Source organism: Oncorhynchus keta, chromosome 28 (assembly GCF_023373465.1).
Source record: "Oncorhynchus keta strain PuntledgeMale-10-30-2019 chromosome 28, Oket_V2, whole genome shotgun sequence".
NCBI classification, from domain to species: Eukaryota; Metazoa; Chordata; class Actinopteri; order Salmoniformes; family Salmonidae; genus Oncorhynchus; species Oncorhynchus keta.
In genome coordinates, this window is record NC_068448.1 from 35,172,511 (window position 1) to 35,189,124 (window position 16,614).

A 16,614-nucleotide genomic window follows, 5' to 3' on the forward strand; every position below is an offset into this window, starting at 1 on the left:
TGAGTATCCCTTCTCCCATGGTTGATTCATCAAATATGAATGACGGAATCTCACAGACTGCAATAGTATACCCTTTATCTATGGTGCTCTGTTTCTTTCTAGGCCACGGGGAGCCCAAACCAGAGTAAAGTGATATTGTCTTAAACAATGGCTGACCTGACCCCACCCACCGCGAGCATCTTGATATCAAATACTGTAAAGCTTGAATCAGTCACTGTGCCATTGGTGCAAATTATTTGTGAAAGTGAAACCTTAAATCGTCCTTGAGAAACAAGTGTTTGCTACATACATTTTAAGCATCAAAAGTTTGGGTTATTTGGTCATGAAAACTCTTGTTCCTATTTCTGAGTGTACCTCAAACCTCTTCACTGTCTTTCCATCATCAATAGGCAGTAGTGTAAAGTAGCTTCGTAATAATACTTTGAAGTACCACTATGTTTTTGGGGATATCACTACGTTATTTATATTTTTACAACAATGACTTTTAATCCACTACATTCCTAAAGAAATGATGTGCTTTTTACTCCCATACATTTTTTCCTGACACCCAAAAGTACTCATTACATTTCAAATGCTCAGCAGAACAGGAAAATGGTCCAATTCATCCACTTATTCCAACTGCTTCCGATCTTGTGGACCCACTAAACACAAATGCTTCCTTTGTAAATTATGTTGGAGTGTTGGAGTGTGCCTCTGGCTATCCGTAAATTAAAAAAGAAAACTACAAAATCGTGCCGTCTGGTTCGCTTAATATAAGGAATTTTAAATTTAAGTTTTGATACTTAAAGCTGCAATATGTTTTTGGGTGACTCAAACAAATTCACATATATGTTATAGATCTGTCATTCTCATTGAAAGCAAGTCTAAGAAGAGGTACTGTATATATGTTCTATGTGCACTATTTCTATGCTTTCCGTTCTTAAGTTTCATTTTTGTGTCTTTTACTTTCAGTTTTGTACACTAGCTTCAAACAGCTGGAAATACAATATTTTTGATTATGGAAAATGTATTTTCACTCACTATACTTGCTTGTTTTGTCACATAAAATCAAATTAGGTGAACTATTCTAATTTTAGCAACCTGGAAATGGCGGAGCGATTTCTGCATAGTGCATCTTTAAATATATTTAAAACAAAACACTTTTAGACTTTTACTCAAGTAGTATTTTACTGGGTGACTTTCACTTTTACATGTTCTATTAAGGCATCTTTACTTTTACTCGTGCAGTGATGTAAAAAGTATTTGCCCCCTTTCTGATTGTCTCTATTTTTGCATATGTTTTACACTGAATGTTTTTAAATCTTCAACCAATACCTAATATTTGATAAAGGGAACCTGAGTGAACAACTAACACAACATTCTGATAATTTTTAACATTTATTCTATCAACAAAGTTACGCAAATCCCAATGCTCCTGTGTAAAAAAAGTAATTGCCCCTTGGCACAACTCAACTGGTTGTGCCACCTTTAGCTGCAATGACTGCAACCAAATGCTTCCTGTAGTTGTTGATCAGTCTCTCACATCGCTGTGGAGGAATTATTATTCCATGCAGAACTGCTTTAATTCAGCGACATTTGAGGGTTTTCGAGCATGAACTGCTCATTTCATGAACTGCCACAAGATCTCGGGTTTAGGTCTGAACTTTGACTAGGCCATTCCAAAACTTAAAATGGGTTGCTTTTCAGCCATTCTGATTTAAACTTGCTTGTGTGTTTTGGGTGATCTTCTTGCTGCATGACCCAGCTGCACTTCAGCTTCAGCTCACACATGGATGGCCTGACATTCTCCTGATACAGAGCAGAATTCATAGTTTCTTCAATGATTGCAAGTCATCCAGGTCCCGAGGCAGCAAAGCATCCCTAAACCATCACACAATCACCACCATGCTTGACCATTGGTATTAGATTTTTACTGTGGAAAACAGTGTTTGGTTTTCGCCAGACATAACGGGACCCATGTACTGCCTGATCAACAACTACAGGAAGTGTTTGTTTGCAGTCATTGCAGCTAAAGGTGACACAATCAGTTATTGAGTGTAAGGGGGCAATTACTTTTTAAACCCCAAAGGGCATTCGGTGTTGCATAACTTTATTCAATAAATGGAATACATGTAAGTATGCAAATGTTTTGACATGTGTTCACCCTGGTTCCCTTGATCTTATATTAAGTTGAAGATCTGATAACATTCAGTGTAATAAATATGCAAAAATAGAGAAAATCAGAACGGGGACAAATACATGTTCACCGCACTGTATGACCATTGGATACTTTTTCCACCATTGCCAACAGACCTAGCGAATCCTCACGTCAAGCACTTGATGATGTAATGCCCGGGATGTAGTGGAGGAAGGAGTCAGACGCAGGAGAGAGAGGAATACCTAGGATAGGATAAAGTAATCCTTCTCACCCCCCTTAAAAGATTTAGATGCACTATTGTAAAGTGGCTGTTCCACTGGATGTCATAAGGTGAATGCACCAATTTGTAAGTCGCTCTGGATAAGAGCGTATGCTAAATGACGTAAATGTAAATAAGACAGAGAGTTCAGAGTAGGCTACTTCTTTATACACCGACCAGGTGAAAACAGACGCCACTCAAAACAAATACCCCAAAACACAGGGGAACTAAACAGTCCCAAAAAACAGCTCACTTACACGAACAACCGTGACATACATGCGTGCACAAAGAGTACACATAAAACAATCCCGCACACCCAGCAAGCGGGCCGGCTGGCTAATAAAGCCCAACTAATAAACCTAATTAACAACAGGTGTAACTAATAAACAGACAAGGGGGGGAGGAAAATATCAGTGGCAGCTAGTAGGCCGGTGACGACGACCGCCGTGCGTGCGGCTCCCGCAGCGCGCCGAGAGCGACCCGGAGGGCGAGGCGCAGGGCGTTCCGGATGGAGGCGATGGAAATCCCTCAACATTGACGGACCCAAAATGTCCCCCACCGGTACCCAGCACCTTTCCTCCGGACCGTACCCCTCCCAGTCCACGAGGTACTGCAGGCCCCTCACCCGGCGTCTCGAGTCCAGATTGGCCTGTATCGTGTATGGGCCCGTATCAGTACTCCTCTTCTGCCGTCCACTGGCTTGTTGGTGGGATTCCTGGACGGCCCTCCAGGTCTCCTTGGAGCGCTACACCCACTCCTCCACCACAGGAGCCTCGGTCTGACTCGGATGCCACGGTGCCAGGACAAGCTTGTACCCCAACACTCACTGAAATGGTGACATGTTGGTAGAGGAGTGGCGTAGTGAGTTCTGGGCCATTTCAGCCCAGGGGATGTATCTCGCCCACTCCCCTGGCCGGTCCTGGCAATACGACCGCAGAAAACTACCCACCTCCTGGTTCACTCTCTCCACCTGCCCATTACTCTCGGGGTGATAACCGGAGGTCAGGCTGACTGAGACCCCAGACGCTCCATGAACGCCCTTCATACCTGGGACGTGAACTGGGGACCCCGATGTCCTCCTGCACCCCGTAGTGCCGGAGGTTGTAGGGAGACCGGGCAATGGGAGGAGACGGCAGAACCGATCCACAATCACCAAAACCGTAGTGTTCCTCTGAGACTGGGGGAGATCGGTCAGGAAATCTACGGATAGGTGAGACCATGGCCGTTGTGGAACGGGGAGGGGTTGTAACTTCCCTCTAGGAAGGTGCCTAGGAGCCTTACTCTGGGCGCACACCGAACAGGAAGAAACATAAACCCTAAAGTCCCTAGCCAAGGTGGGCCACCAATACTTCTCCCGGAGGCCCCCCACTGTCCTCGCCACCCCAGGGTGACCCGAGGAGGGTAGGGTGTGAGCCCACGGAATCAGTTGGTCCCGGACACCAAGCGGCACGTACTTCCGCCCAGCCGGACACTGAGGAGGCGCGGGCTCCGCCCGTAACGCCCGCTCGATGTCCGAGTCCACCTCCCATACCACTGGTGCCATCAGCCTCGAGGCGGGAAGGATGGGAGTAGGCTCGGTGGACCGATCCTCCGTGTCATAAAGGCGGGACGGTGCATCAGCCTTTACGTTCTGGGAGCCCGGTCTATATGACAGAGTAAACCGGAATTGGGTAAAGAACATGGCCCACCTTACCTGACGTGGGTTCAGTCTCCTAGCTGCCCGAATATACTCCAGATTCTGGTGGTCGGTCCAGATGAGAAAGGGGTGCTTAGCCACCTCAAGCCAGTGTCTCCACACCTTCAGAGCCCTGACCACCGCTAACAACTCCCGGTCCCCCACATCATAGTTACGCTCCGCTGGACTGAGCTTCCTCGAAAAGAAAGTGCAGGGGCGGAGTTTTGGTGGCGTACCCGAGGGCTGTGATAGCACGGCACCCACCCCAGTTGTGACAGATGATGTACCTAGCCACATACTTCTGTATTTAACACCCCAAAATGAACCCATAAGGTACACACGGAGCCACTAATATACATTATGTGTATTAAGGACTCTGGGTACACCCACTTTTATATACATTGTGTGTATTAAGGAGTCTGGCTACACCCACTTTTATAAACATTATGTGTATTAAGGAGTCTGGGTACACCCACATAGTTCTTCCTAGGTTACCTGTTTTGACTGAAAAGGACCAATAGAGCCTGACAGTGGAGGTGTCATAATACCCATAAAACCTAGCGTTCAAACAGGGAAATGGTTCCAATTATTTTTCCACCATTCATTTTTTCCATAGGGAGTTTTAGAAACACTTAAAATAAGGGCTTTGTTTCATGTAAGCTTACCCTGGCATGATGTTTTGATAACCATCTAAATCTCATTTGGACAAGGTGACTTTATCAATATGTTTGACTCTATATACTCTCAGATTCGAAAATGGTAATTAGCATCGAAGTAGATATCATGCAAGACTACAAATCCCTGCAAGCTCCTGCACATCAACTCTAGCTGACACCTTTGCTAAGAGGTATTGTGTCATTTCAAAACTTGCACAAGACAGTTCACAGAATTGCCCATTTAAATAAATCTTTTCAATTTATTAATTTGTAAATTTAGCTAAGTTAGATAGTTAATCCAGAGTTGTTTTTTTTTAATAACTTTGCCTCGATTCAGAAATCTCGTCCAGATCATCATGGCATTTTCAGTTATTTACAGTATGATAGCCACATTAGCATCTAATTAATGATTTACACGGTTATTAAAAAGTCACTCAGGGTAAGCCTACAGAAAACACAACCCTTATTTTAAGTGTTTCTAATATCCCCTATGGGAAAAAAACGATTGGCACCATTTCCTTGTTTGATCGCTAGGTTTTATAGGTATTATGACTCATCCTGTGGTACTCTATGTCCTACTGTAACTACAGCATGTCCTTCATGCTCTCCTTTTCCCTCTCCCCACCTCCTTCACTCCCTCTCCCCCTCCTCCTCTCTCCCTCCCCCTCTCTCCGTCTATGGGCCCAGGGGTAAGGCCCTGTGCAGTAAGCCTGAGCTGCAGCAGGTGCTTGAGAGGCGTAAGAAAGAGCAGACTCAGAAAGAGGAGGGAGACCAGGCCAGGACTCCCCTGGAGGAGGTGCTTCTGAAACGGCAGCAGAAAAACACTGAGGTGAGTGGGGAACACAACGGTAGCCTATCCCATCTCACACAGCCCACACCTGGGTAATGTTCATTGAGCAACAGACGGAAGAAAGCAGACTGAAACAGGGAGGGACTATGTGTACTTGTCCAATAAGAAACACAAATGTTCCATTTGTTATGGTATGGGCGGGGGGTAGTTTAGTGTTAGCACACAGGCAGGCAATGCACTACCAGGATTCACTGCCACACTCCATCCGAGCACCAACCAGGTCAAGGGATGTGCTCTGCCAGGAAACCTTCATAAACACAACAGGTTGGGCCAATCAAGGTGATTGTGATTCAGTGTAAGAGAGGTGGCAGGATGCCTCTCAGCCTTTTTCTATTTGTTTTCCATTACCTTTCATTTTCGGCATGCCTCTAGTATTTTTTACTTTTTATACATATTTATGTTTTGTCACCATCTGAACACATAATACACCTCTTGGACTGGCCGACCATGGGAGTCATGACTGAGCTGGCCCTGGACCTAAGGTAAGGTTGTTGTCAACCGGGTACATGCATTCAGCCACAGGAGATTGGTGGCACCTTAATTGGGGAGGACAGGCACATGTTAATGTCTGGAGCTAAATACGTTTCCATGTTGTTTAATGCCATTCCATTTGAGTTCCAGGCATTCTTATGAGCCGTCCTTCCCTCAGCAGCCTCCACTGCACTACACCTGGTAGCATATGCTTACTTCTCACCTTTATGCACACATCAAATCAGGTTACAGACCATGCAGACCATGCCTAAGACCCCTAGACATAACTAGTGCAGCTAAATCAGTAGGCTAGTTATTGGTTTGTAAAATGTTTTCCGTTGTGTGCCCTGATGAACACGACCCTGACACAACTCCCAACTCATGTCTAACAGATTTCATTCAACAAAACCGACACAAAATGCATATTGTCTCTATCGTTCAGTAAAATGCTATGGACAACTTTAAAGTTTGAAATGATATGCTATAGCGGTGTTGTTTCCATTTCTCCTGTCTGACAGAGGGAGAAGCACGAAGGGGAGAAAGTACAGGAGGAGGCCCAGCTGTTGGAGTTTGTCCGAGTCCGACAGAACCTGAAAAAGATCCAGGCTTTCCACAAGGCCACAAACTCTTGAGTTAGTTGCGTGGATGGATGGGCTTGGAAAAGACTGACTGACACGGAGTAGACTGTTGTACTGTATGTTGCCTGGGAAAGGACATAAAATCAGCATTGACTCTCTCCCAACTTCTCCAAAATGGCTTCCTTACACTGTCCCGCACATTGACAATACTGCGTTTGTGTGCAGAGTCAGAAACTCAAACAATATCACTGGTTCGATTTATTTAAGCCAAGGAGAAACATCGACAAATGTTCTCATTTGAACGAGTTGTGGGGGAATAAAAAAACAATATTGCTGTTCAATGGATCAGTCGAAAGGGTGTGGATCTATGGTTGGGATGTTAAGACTCAAGACAGTATTCAGTCAATTGCGAATATAAAACTGTACTTTAGAATGGAGAAAAATGCAGTATAAAAAAGACACTTGTAGATGTTGTCCTTTGAGTTTGATCATGTATACTGTACCCTTTTCTTGCCTTTTTGCTGTGGAGCTCAAATTAGCCAATGTCAGTATTGTGAGTTTAGGCATGTGTCTCTATCAGTCTCTTTCAGTCAGATAGGGGAAAAACTTGGGTTGTTACTTTTTCCTATGTCAGACAAATGAAAATATTGGGTTTGAAAAACTTGACAAATTAAATAATCATTTTTAACATATTGTTGTAAAGCACGGCAGGTGCTATATCATGCATGTCAATTAATGAAGTAACTTATGTTCCTAAAATGTTTCCTCTAACTCTAAATAATGGTATATTTTGTGTTTCTTTATTCCCATGAATAATTTACTGTGTTCACTTATTCTACAGTACCTAACGGTATTTTTAATGCTTTTGAAAGGCCCTGTAGTTATGCAGATGATGTTTCTAAATCATTGCACTTACAGTATACAGTGTGTAGGCATTTGACACTGTAGACAATAGACATACCTTGTAAGCTAAATAAATAAAGATACACGTTTGTATTAGTTAAAAGTCGTTGAAATGTAGCCTATAGGAACTAAGCTCCTTGATGCATTGAGTAGCCTATCTATGTAAATTTTGTTGGGTCGCCTAAAACTTTAAATATTGCCGTTTTAAGTGGCCAATGATGGTCACCTTGACAAAAGTGATCTGTTTGAACGCACCCAAGGAGAGAGGTGAAAAATTCTTCCTTAAAGATGCACTATGCAGAAATCGCTTTTCCTGGTTGCAACAATTCTAGTAGTTCGACTAATTTGAACTTGTGTGACAAAACAAGCAAGTATAGCTTAAATAATCATTGTACCATCTAACCCTTTGTGATATATCTCTTCCACAACAAAAAATATTGTATTTTCAGCTGAAGCTGGTGTACCGAAAGTTTTAAAAAATGCATAAATGAAACTTAAGAATGAGAAGCATTGAAAAAACACACAGAACATATCTACCGCTTCTTAGAGTTTCTTTCAAGGCGAATGACAGATCTATAACTCACATTTCTATGTGAATTTGGTTGGGCGCCGAAAAATTAACATATTGCAGCTTTCATTTTCTCGAAAGCTAAAGGCACAACCTGTGTTCGAGCCAATGTCTACAGTACCTGAACATGTTATTATAGGGTAGACAACCCTGGGGCTACGGCTGAGGACAGGAACAAGTACAAGAAGTCCCGCTACGGCCTCAGCAGAGTCATCAAACAAACGGACAATAGAAATAAAGTGGAATCCTATTAAACAGGCTCCAATGCCCGTTGCATGTGGCAGGGGCTACAGTCTATTACGGATTACAAAGGAAGACACAGCCGTGATCTGCCTAATGATGCCTCTGTCAGACGAACTCAACGCATTTTATGCACGTTTCGACAATAACAACATCATACCATGCGTGCGGGCCCCCACTGCACTAGAGGTGATCAATCTCCCTCTCCAAGGCCAACGTAAGTACGGGATTTAATCAGGTCAACACTCGCAAGGCCACGGGGCCGGACGGTATTCCAGGGCGCAGGCACGCCCACATCGACGGGGCTGCAGTGGAGGGGGTCGAAAGCTTCCTCGGGGTCAATATCACTATGGACTTAAAATAGTTGAAAAAGTTTGGCATGCGCCCTCAAATCCTCAAAGGTTCTACAGCTGCGCTATTGAGAGCATCTTGACTGGCTGCATCACTGCTTGGTATGGCAACAGCACTGCCCTCTATCGCATGGTGCTACAGAGGGTGGTGCGGACATTTCAGTACATTACTAGGGCCGAGCGCCCTGACATCCAGTATCTTTATATCAGGCAATGTTGTAACCCTGGTAAATCATTAAAGACTCCAGCCACCTACGCCTCTGCACGGCAAGCTGTACCGGTGCATAAAATCTGTCATCAGCAGCCTCCTGAATCGTTTCTATCCTGAAGCCATAAGACTGCTAAATAACTAACAAAACGGCTACATGGACTGAGCTGACCCTTTTTTTTTATGTACACACACAGGACTCTACACACTCACTGACACTCCAACACACACATAACATGAACACACATTTATACTGAGTCTATATATACACTCACACACACACAATCTTAATTTACGGTGCTGCTACTCTGTTTATCATACATGCTGACACCTTGTGACCATACACCTATACATACGGTCGATGTCCCCAGGGATGGACATTAAGCTAGCCCGAACTAGCCTGACACAGCTGGGAAATGCCTAGAAGAAAATGTGCCAAACTAGCCTGACACAGCAGTGACATTTTGCCTTTACAAACATTGTATGCCGCTGATTTCGGACCTGAATGTTACCCGGGCTAGTAGAAATCCTGGTCTGCTGGCCAGTGCCCCAAATCTTTTTTTTTTTGTCTTTCAGATGGGCAGACCTGAAACCCAGTGACAACACTCGGCAGCTGCCATTTTCCGGTGGGAAAGAGATTGTTGATTGGGAAACAAGAACAAACAATGAGGCATGAGGATTGGGTGTTGAGGGACCACTTGTCACATTGTCCAAGGTGTTTTCTGTCCAGATAAAGATGGTGATACAGCATTGAAAAATACCTACCACTGACCAAATGTCTCGCAGGAGGGCATCCCTCAGGCCATCAGGTGCATGGACATCCTGTACCAGTGTGATATGAGCATCCAGTTGTGGAGACTACAGTCTGTGGACTGACAGGTTAGTAACTCATCAAATATGATACAATACAGTGTAAAACATTGAATTTGTAGCTGCATTGACATTTTTTCTTTATGTCCCCTTTTCCCGATGTTTTCGACACCCCACGAGACGCAGTGCATTATCGCCACCCTCAGCAAGAAGATAATCTGGAAGTTATGTAGTCTCTCTCACTCAGTGGAGGCTCCTCAGAGGAGATAGGGGAGGACCATCCTCCTCAATGAATTTCATAAAAATTGAAATTGTAAAACATTTTTAAAAACTTGCCCTTTTTATATAAAAGTATACGAAATATAATCACGTCACCAAATAATTGATTAAAACATACTATTTTGCAAAGAAGGTCTACAGTAGCATCTACAGCACTCTGTAGGGTAGCACCATGGTGTAGCTGGAGGACAGCTAGCTTCCGTCCTCCTCTGGGCACATTGACTTCAATACAAAACCTGGAAGGCTCATGGTTCTCATCCCCTTCCATAGAGTTACACAGAAATTATGACAACTTCCGGAGGAAGTGCTCCAACCTATCAGAGCTCTTGCAGCCTAAACTGACATTTTGTCCACTCAATCTAAGGATCAGAAAATGTATGTAGCACTGAACGAATAAGCTACAGCTAGCTAGCACTGCAGTGCATAAAATGTGGTGAATAGTTGACTCAGAGAGAAAGACAGTAGTTGAACAGTTTAACAAACTAATTTCTTCCAAAATGAAGGAGAAGCAAGAGAGAAGAAGAGAGAGATTGTCATTGTTTTCTCCCTTTCAGTTTCACTTACTTAGCTAGCAAATACAGCTAGTTAGTTTAGCCTACTGAAACACCCTGCTCAAACAGAGGGATGTTATATTAGCTAGCTGACTATGACTTCCCAACACAACACTGGAACTCTTCCAAGTTAAGGTAAGCTTTTGGTTTTAATAATTTGTTGCCACCAGGGCCCACCCATGTAACTGCTTACTGACTGTACACTGTAACGTTACTCCATGATTTTAGCGGGTTTACTAACACATTAATTCTATTAGCTATGCTGATTATGACGTTACTTTAGCTAATATGGTGACAACTGTTTTTTTTTACTGGTCATAAATCGTCCTTCCTCATCTTAAATGGCACTGACGGCCACTGGTCTACACGTCTCAACTGTGACCAAGGTGTTATGTACATGTTACCACCATGTCAAAAACATGTTATATAAAGTAAATGTTACCACCGTAACCAACTTGTTATATACACTAAAGCAATACAAAGTTGATTTACTAACTGAAAATTGAGGCAAGCGAGCAGGGGGAAAAATTGACCCCCCCCCCATGAGATTTTAGCCTCTTAATAAGGTTGGCTTAACTCCTGGTATAATGGCTAAGGTTTTGGAATGGCAGACACAGGGACCAGGGTTTGAGTCCCGGTCGGCATTTCACCCGAATGAATTACAACAGTATCAGAATTGGGATAGCACCATTGAAAGTATGTCCTGACCGAGTTTGAGGCACGGTTTATTTTTCATAGGCATAGATCAGCCTACATTTTTTCATAATGAGTGTGCTTGCTAAAATGTTTAGCAGTTTACTAAAGCAATCAGACCTAATCACAGGAGGTCTCCCGACCCCTCCTGTCTCAGCCTCCAGTATTTATGCTGCAGTAGTTTATGTGTCGGGGGGCTAGGGTCAGGGCCTGCGGCTATGGAACCCTGACCTGTTCACTGGACGTGCTACCTATCCCAGATCTGCTGTTTTCAACTCTATAGAGACAGCAGGAGCTTTATAGATACTCTGAATGATCGGCTATGAAAAGCCAACTGACATTTACTCCTGAGGTGCTGACCTGTTGCACCCTCGGCATACACTGTGATTATTATTTGACCCTGCTGGTCATCTATGAACATTTGAACATCTTGGATGTTGGGAAAAAAAGGGCCTGAAAAATGGAATGTTGCAGGATAGAATTGGAACATCTCACCTCAGTAATATCTCTTCTATTTCTCTCTCTGTGTGTGTGTGTGTGTGTGTGTGTGTGTGTGTGTGTGTGTGTGTGTGTGTGTGTGTGTGTGTGTGTGTGTGTGAGAAAGAGAGAGAGAGGGGACATTCAGATGTTTTGTTTAACCAGTCCTACACCATACTTTTCCTGAAGGAGTGCAAATGACTACACATACACACTGTGGTATGTCTACACACATGTCCACTATTCTCTGACAGGGATCATCAACTAGACTCAACCGCATGCAGATATTTTCTTGAGTGGATGGTCGGGGGGCCAGAACAGAATTGAAAATAATTTGTAGACTGCAAAATAACCACAAGAAGCCCAAACAGATAAAATATTTGACTAAAACATAATCATTTCAAACCTTGCTTACATTTGTATATGGTCAGATGTGTCTATTATGAGTGGGAATACTTGGGAACAGATTTCCTGAATGAAAATCACTTGGAGCTGATTTCTTGGTGTTTTAACAGTCTTTTATGTCCAATAATAAAATAAATGTGTGTTTTTTTTTTGCTCAGAAAACTTGGGGTGCCCAAATAAAATCACACGCGCGCCTCCAGTTGGGGAACCCTACTCTATGATGACACTTTTGTCTTGCAGGCTTAGCATTGATGTTAGCTTTTCATGTTAGCTGTGTGTGTCACCAGCATTATTCCAGGAAAATAGGATGTTTCCTTTTCATTTTAGTAAATACATCTTCAACTGATGACATTGTGTCTCCTTTTTCACTAGCTGTGTGTGTTCCTTGTCTTGCTTTGTGTCCAACTAGCTTTGTGTATCTTGTTAGTGTTGTCTTCTCACTTTAATGTCTCCCAGCTCCCTTCCTCTCTAGCACACCATAGCAAAACCTGTAACTTTTTACAACGGAAACAATAATTTCTCGTAGGACCTTTCCCGTTTCGTTGGCTTCCGTTTGCTTCCGACTGAATACACCCAGCCCTTCTCCTGGCCTGGGTGATCACATTAGTGACAGGGCCTGGGTAAGTTTTCACCATGTTGCTTTTCACCTGTCAAGTTTTCGCCTATCAACTAGCTCCTCAGAGGAGGAAGTGGGTCCCATCCTCAGTGATTTTCATAAAAATTGTGGAACATTTAAAAAGTTAAATACATATATATTCACGTCACCAAATAATTTATTAAAACACACTGTTTTGCAATGAAGGTCTACAGTAGCCTTTCATTCATAGGCTAGGTTGTAGCAACCTCATGATGGGTATAGGGAAAATTTGAATATCATGTAGTAGCCTAAACCTATCGATGTTAAATTGAACCAGGTGAATGGAATATGAATGACAGCCATCCAATATGCTATAATAGAAATAAGGTTGTGCTCATAATAACAATAATTGCCCTCCCTCATCTTAAATGACACCGACCACCACTGCTGGTCACCTATAGAGATCTGCCAAGAGGAAGGATGTTAAGTGCCACATGCCTTTCAATGCATGACTTTGCACATATTGCACTTTTACTTTCTTCTACAACACTTTGTTTTTGCATTATTTAAACCAAATTGAATATGTTTCATTATTTACTTGAGGCTAAATTTTGTTTATTGATGTATTATAATAAGTTCAAATAAGTGTTCATACAGTATTGTTGTAATTGTCATTATTACAAATGAATAAACAAATAAAAATTGTCCGATTAATCGAATCGGCTTTTTTGGTCCTCCAATAATCGGTATCGGCGTTGAAAAATCATAATCGGTTGGCCTCTAGTATAGATGCAGGTAGCCTATAGACCCTGATAGGCCAACATCTAATTTCAGGGAAATGTACACAATGAAACTGACATTAAATGTGGAGAATGTTACATTTCCGATACAGCGGTGATCTTGATCACAATTGATAACTTAATAATGGCAAACTACAACAAACTGAAGTTATAGGCTATTTATTAAATCCGTTTGCCAGCTCCAGGTAGGCTACACAAGTGGCACAAATTGATTGGCAATGACTCCAGTGGTATAATTTTTACATATGTATTGTATCACATGGTAGCCTACAATGGCATAGAATGTAATAGCCTACTTGATGGCCAACAGGTGCAAATGTATCATTCTCCACATTTAATGTCAGTTTCATTGTAGACTTTCTCCCATAAGAGAAGCACATGAGGGAGTTCCTTAACCTCCATTTCAAATGTCCACTCCATAGGCCATTATGGAGACACCTAGCCTTTCTAAATAGCCTACAACTGGTAAAAAGTTGTCAAGATGTGCTCGCATGCTGCTCTGTCTCCATGACTCAGCTGCCTGCTGCAGCACTCTCAACCAGTGCCCTTAACACACCAAAACACCCCTCCCCACCACTCTCACTCACTCACTCAGTAACAATCTGTTAACCGCCTGATAGTCAGCAGCAGGTCACAGTGAAATATATATTTTGTTGTTGAGAAATGTCATGGCGGCCACGGTGAAATTTAGAAGTTGCCCAAAAAACAGCAACATGCGACTAAAACATTTTCACCCGCGATATCGTTTTTAATGTTGCCCAATTTGTCCAGAAAAAAAACAGACATGCCATCCCTGGTTAGTGGAAAAGCCAAACGAATGATTCACATCCGGTGAAATATCTGGCTCATTGGTTACGGGCCAAACACTTAAAAGACACACCCTCGTCCACTTACCCTCGCCTTATGCCCTTGGGGGAATCCCCGTCGCCATCTTGGTGGGCGGTCCAAATGATTAACCAAGCAAGGGAAGTTTGCAACGTAAGCTCCTCAGCCCTCATTTTTAGTTGAGTTTGTGAGTGTACAATTATGGCGGCAGTCAAACACTTAAAAGACACACCCTATACCCTCAGCCCTCAAATTAACGTATCATGACGTCTGACGAGTATACACTTGCAGGGCAAGGGGTGAGGGAGGAAGGAATTATTTTTAAATGGACCTTGGCCAGAAATTCGTCACTAGCTCATTCCGCGATGATTGTGTTTTCAGTCACGCTTGTGAGTGCTTCATATACGCTATAGTCAATTATGAGTGTCTACTCATGTGAAATATATCATTAATAATACATGCCTACTGTATAATAGCTAGTAAATTAATTAGCTAACTAACATTAGCCTGCCTAGTTGGAACTTCTGAAGAAGGTTAATGTTTTATTTCTACAATTTCCAAAAGCTAACCAAACAAAAACATATTTACTTTTTATGATTTATGTTTGTGCTGTCATGTGCATTAGTAGCGCATTTTCTAATTTAATTGCATTCGTTTTTACTTACACTTCTATGTTGACTTCTCCATTGATGTTGTTTTTAAGTTGTCGCAGACTTTTCTTTGCGGATGTACAATCGTCGCAAATTGAATTATGGGGAGTTTCAGGCCCCGGAGTGAACATAATTGTACACTCGCAAACTTGACTAAAAACGAGGGCTGATGCAAAATTCCCTTGCTTGGCTAATCATTTAGACCACCCTCCAAGATGACGATGGAGATTTCCCCCAAGGGCAGAAGGTGAGGGTAAGTGGACAAGGGTGTGTCTTTTATGAGTTTGAACCGCAGCCCCAGTTCACTCTGGGGCCTAAAACTCCCCATAATTCAATTTGCGTGTCACACTGACCATTATTTGAGTTGTTTGTTTCTATGTTTTGTTTGGTCAGGGTGTGATATGAGTGGGCATTCTATGTTGCATGTCTAGTTAGTCTGTTTCTATGTGTTTTGGCCTGATATGGTTCTCAATCAGTGGCAGGTGTTTGTCGTTGTCTCTGATTGGGAACCAGCCTGGCTACTCCAACCTCGGCCAACAGCTCCGCCCCCCCCCCCACAGCTACTCGCCCAAGCCTCTCCAGGTTCTCCTTTACCCAAATCCAGATAGCAGATGTTCTGAAAGAGCTGCAAAACCTGGACCCTGGGCTTGACAATCTGGACCCTCTATTTCTGAAACTATCCGCCGCCATTGTCGCAACCCCTATTACCAGCCTGTTCAACCTCTCTTTCATATCGTCTGAGATCCCCAAGGATTGGAAAGCTGCCGCAATCATCCCCCTCTTCAAAGGGGGAGACACCCTGGGCCCAAACTGTTACAGACCTATATCCATCCTGCCCTGCCTATCTAAGGTCTTCGAAAGCCAAGTCAACAAATAGGTCACTGAGCATCTCAAATCCACCGTACCTCCCCCGTCTGCCCTGAGCCGCTAGAGTCCCCCGTCTGCCCTGAGCCGCTAGAGTCCCCCGTCTGCCCTGAGCCGCTAGAGTCCCCCGTCTGCCCTGAGCCGCTAGAGTCCCCCGTCTGCCCTGAGCCGCTAGAGTCCCCCGTCTGAGTAGAGTCCCCCCGTCTGCCCTGAGCGCTAGAGTCCTAGAGTGCCCCCGCTAGAGTCTGCCCTGAGCCGCTAGAGTCCCCCGTCTGCCCTGAGCCGCTAGAGTCCCCCGTCTGCCCTGAGCCGCTAGAGTCCCCCGTCTGCCCTGAGCCGCTAGAGTCCCCCGTCTGCCCTGAGCCGCTAGAGTCCCCCGTCTGCCCTGAGCCGCTAGAGTCCCCCGTCTGCCCTGAGCCGCTAGAATCCCCCGTCTGCCCTGTGCCACTAGTCAGCCAGGACCTGCCAGAGCCGCTAGCCAGCCAGGAGCCGACTGGAGGAGGTCTTTATCTTAGTGAGATTGCTAAGGCGAACACCGCCATGTTTAGTTTTGCCCAACCTAGGTCGAGGCACAGACATGGTCTCAATGGGGATAGCTGAGCTGACTACGCTGACTGTGCTAGTGGCAGACTCCACAGGCTTGGTCCTGATTGTGGGTGAGTCCCCGAAAGAAGCCCAATTATCTACAAATTCTATCTTTTGGGAGGGGCAGAAAACAGTTTAACCAGCGATTGAGTTGTGAGACTCTGTTGTAGAGCTCATCACTCCCCCTAACTGGGAGGGGGCCC